Here is a 9,516-nt window from a genome sequence, read left to right as displayed (position 1 = left end):
ATGTTGAGATTTATTTGGAATTAAAACAAATGTTTGGCAATATCCTAAAAATGTTGTTAAATCGGAAAGGTGATAAAGGGTTGCAATATATGGGTTATGGGTTGAACACTCGGAATAAGCCGTAGTATGTTGTATATAAAAGGGGTTCTTGTGTCTTGATTCCCGATTTATGGGTGGTGCTATGTGCGTGATCCACCATATCTTTGAAATGTGAAAGGGGTTGCTATGTGCTGATTCCCCGAGGGGTTGCTAAGTCTGATTCCCGATTCATTGGTGGTGCTAAGTGCGATATCCACCATATCTTTGAAATAAAAGGGGTTGCTATGTCTTGATTCCCCAGGGGTTGCTAAGTCTTGATTCCACGATTCGGTGGTGGTGCTAAGTCGGGATCCACCAATAACGGCTAACATTCCAGTGTTCAACGAAAAGTGTGGAAGATGAATATTGCCATATGGTGGAAAATTTTATGGGGTAAATATTGAGTTGAATACTAAATCGACCCATGTATGAGATGGGAGAAAATATCAAAAAGCATAAAAGGAACGATTTAATTATAAACTGTGTTGAACAACAGCAATTGGGTAACTTTGAAAAATCACCATAAATGGTGGAAAATGAATGGGAAGCTGAATAATATATGAAATTGAAGTTGAATGTATCTATTCTCATATGAAAGAAATAGAATAAGCAAAGGAGTTGTATTTTTGGAGATATCTGAATTTTACTGAAACAGGGCTGGATTGATTTCGAGATCCCTGTTCTACTTTGGAAAATTACCAAAATTGTAAAAAATAATTATGGCATGAAATTTATATCCCTGGAATCCTTATTGAGTCTATTTTATTAGAAACAAGCGAAACCATTTTTCAAATTTTTACAGAGAGTTAAGTGAAATTTAGTGAGGAAGGGTCAGAACCGTTGGGCAGTGAAACAGGGGAAGGTTTAATGAATAAACTGTACTAATTGGCTGGGTTAAAAATTCTGAAATTTTTATGGTGAAATGGTATATGAGTCTAGTTTCAGGAAAAATTTACGGAACTCAATTTGGAGCCCTGTAGCTCCAGATAAAAATAAATTAGCGACTATGACGCAGAAAAACAGCTTGCTGGAAATTGCCTAAACAATAAAGTTATTCATGAATAAGTTTATATTTTGGTGTAGTTATGGGAGTAATAACTTATTTATCATGTGTTTACTTACTAAGCTATATGCTTACTCGATTTTATTTTTCTCTTGGTTATAGTGACTTCCAACAACTCGGAAATTGGAACGAAGTCAGACAATCATCTACACTATCCTTCACATTTGGGGTATTTTACTACTAGTGTTCGAAATTTTATGGCATGTATAGACACTTTATGTAATGTGGGATCATCATGTAAATATATGTTATGGTTCCCTTTAAATGTAGTGTTTATTAATAGTTAAACTATATGTGTGTTTATACAAATGAAATTGGTTGGTATATTGGAATGTGTTCTAAATTTGCAGGAGGTTTAAGCAAAAATAAGTAGGAATGCTGTCGAAATTTTTTAAAAATTTAGTAATACCTCATACTCTGTTCCGGTAAGGAATACGGGTAAGGGGTGTTACAGGGTTCGTTTGAAGTTCATCCTAAAAGATTAGTTAGTGTAAGTATCTGCCAAGAACAATATATGCAATCCTAGGGAAAGTGTTCAACATTTGTCTATTTGAGAATCCAACAAAAGTAGATTTTGTATTAATGTCATTCTAAGGAATGTAACCATTTTCCGAAAAGAAAATCAGATCCATATTAAGTGAGAAATTAGAAATCTGTCTAATGAAAGAATTGTGGGTTTAGTGGTAAAGTGTGAAAGTCGGCGTATATGTATGCGCTTGATATTAGAAAAGTATTCGCCAAAGACTGAAAAGAAATATAGAATCTTCAAGTTGAGGAATACAATAATAAATATGCCAAGTTAATTTGGGTTAATATTCAATAAGTTTGATCTTACAAGAGTCTGTTTACATTTTAGGTTTCAATTAAAGAGTTGGTGCACTTAGAGAGACAAGCCAGGAATGCGCCAAGGTCGTAGTTCAAGTTGTGGTATTATGCATGTAGATGACACCATAGGGCTATGGCGCTTAGTACTCTACACCATGTTGAGTTTGTCTTTGATATAGTTTTAAGTTATAACGTCATATGATGCTTTTGAAAGTCTGATGTATTCTTAAACATTTTCTTTATTCAATCTTTTGTTTTTAAACAATAAATAAGGAATAAGAAATATGTTCAGATTGAATATACGCCTGTTGTAAAAATTTTGGTTAAGTGTTTATGTGTTGTAACATCAAATATCTGGGTCTAGTAATACGGGTCAGGTAAAGGGTGTTATAAATTAATTGGAGATGGAGTCAGGCATGTATGCATAATACGCCAAACCTAGCTTAGTCTATTAAGTAAATTAAAGAAGTACGTATTGAAAAATACATTGATATTCCGTTAGCATTATAGAAAGTAAATGTAGTTGGAAGAAAAGATAATTCCATTTATAGGAAAGGAGAAGCTAGTACAAGATGGACATGGAGGAATTAATAAAAGAAAAAAGAAAAGAAAAAGAGAAAAAGGCTTCAATCCTTCTCCACTGGTTGGTTGATGGGCTTGGTAGGGACTCTCTCTGGCTGGGGGCCTTCATTGGGAACTTCTTCGAGAGTATCAGATTCTTCTAAATTTCATCCTCTTGTTCTGGCTCTCTAGGTTCGAAGAAGTTGGTTCATTACCTCCATTCTTCCTGGAACCAATCGAGATTCTATGGCTCAACCGAATTATCTTGCACCAACACAAACTGTCATTTCAATCAGTTAAGGTGTTGCCACTATACAACCTGGAAAAAAATTTATGGGCACCCACATCCTAAATAACACATAGTGCTCATGGGTTGTCTAGATTAAAACAATAAAAATTCATTATCCAAGTACGACATCCATAGAAACTGCAAATATATACAATAAATGCAATTATATTAATTTACAGGAATAATCCCTTACATTGGATATGAATATAACATCAACATCCCCCTCTAGTGGCTTATCAATCGATTTCTCATCGCATCCAAATAAGGTCTTTTCCTCCAACTAAAAGGGAAATATTCAATTCAATGGGAAAGTATAAACAATGCTCATTTAATATATTTTAAAATATTAAGTATGATTATATTTTTTCCTCCAACTAAAAGGGAACTCTCATGGCAAAAAAAAGGATGGGCGTTAACCATGACAATTGTGTTCAAGCCCAAGTGTACAAAAGAAGACAACAACAGGTTATTTTGTTGATCAGGTGTCAACTCGCCTTGCAAAGTGCCATTTACATATACACCAGTGTCACTAACCCTCAATTAATGTAACAATCGTATTCTTAGGTATTACAATACCATTGCAGACGTAAGCTTACCCTATTTATACAAATTACAATCGACTATAACTTACTTAATTACATAACTTCAAACTAAAATACATAAGTACATACAATCGAGTGATTACGAGTACAATGTATGAGAATTAAATTACAAAAATATCTAGCTTCAAATCCTAATCTATCATAGATATTCCTCGGGTGCGAATTTCTACGCACTGGCTCAAACTTTGAACTCGCCACCCAACTCGCTTTGTATACATAATAAAGCGATACACCACTCATTTGGCATAGTCCTAGCCTCTTTCCTTTAGGCGTAGTCTTACATTAATCCTAAAAGATAGGAAATATTCGTGTAAGTTCATAAGACCTTAGTGAGAAATACTCATTTATACCTTAATTGTTGAATTCCATAAACAGGCTGATAGTCCATCACCACCAGCTTCTCTTCTTTAAACTACATCTATCTATCATCATAAGCATCACAGCATTTATGAACATAATAATTCCTTCTGTCCATGATAACATAGCTTGTATCATTTATCATAGTTCCATCAATGACTTCATCCCATCGGGCTTCCTTTCTAACTTTTCTTGATGATGGTTCCTTAGCTTATATTCTTTGAATTATCAGACGTAGTCTTTACTTAGCTTCGTTCTTCAAACTCACTTGGCTCATACTTTGTATCCATTAGACAACACATTCTACTCTTACTGATCTTGATTTTAAAAGAATCCAGAAGGAATATGCTATTTCATTTCATACGGAGCCCGGCACAAAAGAAGCTCATTAAGAATATATAATCAAGGGTTCAACATGGTGCCGTAAGGGCATTTCCTTCGTAGTTCGACATGAATACCATTCCTTTAGATTTATTCTTTTTAGGATTGGCCACAAAGGCTTTCTTTTCATGGTTCACCATATAGGCTTTCATTCCTTATGTGTTTATGATATGGATTCACCTAAACTTACATTACATGAGGTTTTACCATCATCATCTAGGGACACGTAGAGAAACCCTTTCGGTAATAACTGTCCTTTAGTTTCTTTGAAAAAATGTCATGGCTATGGACTTTTCTTTTAAGATATCGTGTTTAAAGTCTCGATGGACTCCTTTAGACTCCACCATGGTGAAAAGATACAGACGCACTTGACTGACTTCTCATGTATTGATACCATTTAAGACTTCAAACTTTGATCCATAAGAACACCCGACTAACTTCCACCTCATCACATACATTCTATTTGTGCCCATACAATCAAACTTCATCATCAAAATACTTATCACATGTTTAACTTTCCAGATTCCATACGGGCTACACATGCAAGACCCGGAAAACATTCATACAATAGTATAACCTTCATATTATACTTTTTTATGCTAGTTTCATAGTTCATTTGATTTTCATAGAAATATCTAACATATACGGTATACACGCAGGAGTCAGTTTAGGACCTCACCTAACATTCACAAATAACAGCTTCAGCTCCAGATCCAACAAGAAACTGTAGCTACCACTGCTTAAGAAATGGAAGAACACCATTAAAACTCATTCTTAGCCCTTTTTCCATCAACATAAACCCAGATAATCCCTCATATAAAGCCTTACTTCCTTATCTTACTTTTCAGACCCTTACAGTCCTAATCATTCATAGCATAACATGTAAAGCCATAAAACTTACCTTAACATGGAGTAACTACTGATAAGAGACCCAGATCTACAACTCTAGCTTGAAGGAGAAAGAAATATTGTAAGTTCTTTTAGATTTAGGTAACAATACTTCTTAAGGAAGAAAGAAGAAAAACTATCTCTTTTCCAACCTAAGTATCTATATAAATAACCTAAGCCCTTTTTGGAACCTGACACATGTCTTAAACTTTCAAGATTGCATTAATAAAATGGTTCAGAGTTGTAAATAGAAATTTAATATTTTATATTTCTGGTCCAACCTTTCGTTCCAGCCTAACTACCTCGTTAGTACATAACTAACTTGATAACCCAATAAACTGGGCGAACAATACCTTTGGCGATAACTGAGTTCATCCAAAAATCCGCATTATTTTACAATCTCTTCTTCTCTACAACTCACACGTTTAGAGAATAATCCTTGAATAACATTATAATTTCAGCTATACGCACAACCTATACGCCAAAGCACCAATTGGGTGGATAGCACTACGCCACTCAGATTACTTTTAGTTTACTCGCCAAATTCAAGACTCACCAAAACAGGGTATTACAACTCTCCTCCCCTTAACAAAATTTCGTCTTCAAAATTTTCTAACTTGAAAAATTACATTGTATACCTGATAATTGACCACCACGCCAAGCGCGTATCTTGGGTTCGACACTTCCACAACTCAATAACTTCTTCGAAATTTTGAATGCTAGAATTTACCCCCATTTACAAATGTCAAAATTACATTGGAGAATCTGAATAGTTTCCTTGAAATAAACTTTTTATGCAAATTTATTTCTATAAAAATAGATACCAAATTACTTCATCGGTTACTCTTACGAAATCGATCAAAACACTAACCTTACTCTACTAAACCTTTCTGCATTCTTCATCTTCCATTTTCAATTTCTCAAAGGAAACTCTTTCTTTTTTCTCCTTTTGACTTTTCAACTTTCTGTTCCCATCATGAGGAAAGCTACCATCAGAGAGAGGCATTATGACCAGACCATCTAAACAATTGCTCGCAAAATTCCACTGCACATGGAGATTGATATGTGCGATTGCAACACCACTAGAGAAAAAAATAATTTGGTACTTAAGAGCCCAAGGTCTCCAAAACCCAAACATTGCTTATGACTTTCAGCTTCTCAAACGATGTCATCCTAGTGACAGTTCTATGGGTTCCATCTTACCACTCATACTGTGAGAGGTTGGATTCCATCTGCCTTTCAACCCTTTCTTCTATGTCATACTTAATAGTTATGGCATTGCACCATGATAACTATCAGCCCTATCCTAGTGGACATTGGTAGTGTTTTACATCGAGTGTTGTATTCACCGGGAACGTCCATTGTTGAGTGTTTTCCAGAGATTTTATCAACTCAAGATACAGAAAATTGGGACTTCTATTGCCGGTGTGCATTTTAGTGTATGACAAGGATATGAACCCCTCATACAGAACAAGTTCTCTAATCTTCATTTAAGAAAGGATAAATCCATAAAAGTGGTCAGTAAACTAAGTTCTAGTTTTAGCTTCCCAACTCGATGATTCTTTCCTTTGGAAAACATTTGCACCAAACGCCAATCTAAGGATGCTCACAATGTTGAAAGGCAATACCAAAGGTTGAAAAGGGGTCGCACACTTGATTTAATGGAGTTGTTTCTGTTAGAAATGTATTTCAGCACTGTTTAAAAACTCTAAGTCCCAATGGTTGCAGTCTAACTTTTTCCACCACTCAAAGAATTTATCCATTCGTGTTGTTTACCTTCAAAGCTTGGCCATATAATTCAGATAGTGAACTGACACACATTTTACTAGGGCATATTAGAGAGCCTCCATCATAGTTTTATACTATTTGTAATCTATGCCCAAAAAATTGGAAATTTATATCTTCAGATCAAGCTAAATTGCTTGTTGATGCTTCAGGATCCTCATCACATTCCCATCATTAAGACATAAATATTTCCTTAATTCTTAAGAGAGCTCATGGAAAGGAGAAGGCTACTTCTGCTGCACTACGTAAAACATCAGTAAAGAACACAAAGAAAAAGGCTAGATCAAATGAGGGTACTCAAGATTTTGGGAGCAGTGAATGTCATCCATTAGTGAGGCATAAATCAAACAAGAAGTCTCCTATTCCTCTTGAGATTCCTCCATTAGTGAATGCCTTCAATTCCTATTCCTCTTGAGATTCCTTCAGCGCTCGAAGGCTCCGTCCCTCGAATAGACTCTCTTAAGCGCATTTATGATCCTTCATTATCAGAGAACCCCTCAAAGGTAATCCCTCTTGTCCAATCAACTGTCCTTCCTTCCCAAGCACAAGTTGCAAACCCGGTTGAATCAGGTAGTAACTTTCCTTGGCGTGGTTTGTTAGAGTTAGTGCTATCTCCCACGTCTCTAAGTTCCATCTTTCAGCAACAACTAAGTTTGTTGCCTCAACAATTAAGAGAAACTTTCTCCTCTTACCTTGCATCCAATTCCTTAGAGGATGCTCTATCTTTTTTAGCTCAAGTCTCTGAGATCACGTCCTTAGAACACGGTATTTAGAGTGGGGCTCTTAAAGAAGCTTGTAGTCGTTACCATAGCAAGGTAGTAGATTTAAAAAAGTCTAAATCTGGCGAAGATGATTTGATTGAGCTTCACCAAAAATATCAAAACTCAAGTAATTTTATCGTAAGGTTATCTACCCAGATTACAACTCTAAAGAGCAAGCACGGGTATGTTCAAACCGAAAATAATCAGCTAAAAGAAAAGGTCAACCACTTGAGGGATGATAAATTTGTCTTAAAGAAGAAGCACAAGGCTCAAGAAGAAAGTCACAATGTAGAGTTGTAGAGGCTACGCCAATCCCACGATGAAACCTTCAGAAAGTATCGAGAGTATACTCAAAAGAATCTCATTAAAGCACTGCCAGAATAAAGATAAAATCTGATTCTGCACGCACAAGTGGCTTTTGGTCCTCTGGATCTTAGCAAGGTAAACTTTGATTACCTAAAGGACATCTCTACAGAGTCACTCAACTTTAACGTCTACCATCTTAAGGGCGATGAGTGATATTCCTTTTAAAGAGAGTTGAAATAATCAGTTGTCATTTCCATTCCCACTATGCCATGAGTTGAAGATAATGAATGGAGCTTAGTAGATGCAAAGTTTGCAAAACCCTAAAGGTCATCCTTAAAGAAGTAAGGTTCCTAATAAGCCCACTAACTAGCCCGCAAAAGGAGGAAACTGAAATTTTCTTTTTGTTTTGCCTTGAACTTCCTTTTTACATCCCTTCTGTAATAATTTTTCCAAATCCTTTACTAATGAAGTTATTATTTTTGTTTGCCCATTTTCCTTCTTATCACAATATTACTAGCATATAAAAAAATATTCTTCACACTTACAAAGGTTTTAACATACCTGAGGAACTCTACTAGGCTCGACGTATTATGCATACAGGGCTTCTTCATCTTCATAATTTAAGAACCGACTGAATTGACCTTTGATACCAAAACTTTTAACACCCCAAACCTGATCTGATGAATAGGATCAGATCTCGGGTATTACCACACCATTATGGACATAAGCTTACCCTATTTATACAACTTACAATTGATTATACCTTACTTAATTACAAAACTTCGAACAAAAATACATATGTACATATGATCGGGTGATTACGAGTACAGCATATGGTAATTAAATTACAAAAATGTCTAGCTTGAAGTCCTAATCTATCATAGATATTCTTGGGGTGCAGATTTCTATGCACTGGCTCAGAATTTAAACTCGTCGCCCAACTCGCTCTGTATGCATACTAAACTGATACGCCACATTCATCATGAAAGATAGTAAATATCCATGTAAGCCCGTAAGAACTTAGTGAATTCCATAAACAAGCGAATAATCCATCACCACTAGTTTCTCTTCTTTAAACTACATCTATCGATCATTATGAGCATCACGCCATTTATGAACATGATCATTCCTTCTATTCATGATAACATGGCTTGTATAATTTATCATAGTTAGATCAATGACTTTATCCTATCGGACTTCCTTTCTAACTCATCTTGATGATGGTTTATTAGCCAATATTCTTCAAATTATCAAACGTAGTCTTTACTCAGATTCGTTCTTTAAACTCAGTTGGCTCTTTCTTTGTATCCATCGGACAACACGTTCTACTGTTAATGATCTTGATTTTAAAAGAAGCTCATTAAGAATATCTCACCAAGGGTTCAACATGGTCCGCCACAAGGGCATTTCTTTCGTAGTTCGCCATGAATACCATTCCTTTATAGTTCGCCATGAGTACCATTCCTTTAGGGTTCACTATGAGTACTATTCTTTTAGAGTTCTCCACAGAGGCATTTCATTCAGATGGTTGCCACAAAGGTTAATCTTTCTTCTTCTTTTTTTCCCACAAGGCTATTCCTTCAAAGATTTGCCACAAAGGCTTTCTTTTCATGGTTCACC

The sequence above is a fragment of the Gossypium raimondii genome, chromosome 3 (assembly GCF_025698545.1).
Source record: "Gossypium raimondii isolate GPD5lz chromosome 3, ASM2569854v1, whole genome shotgun sequence".
In the NCBI taxonomy this organism is placed as follows: Eukaryota; Viridiplantae; Streptophyta; class Magnoliopsida; order Malvales; family Malvaceae; genus Gossypium; species Gossypium raimondii.
The sequence above is the reverse complement of the archived record's forward strand: the minus strand, read 5'-3'. Positions refer to the sequence as shown.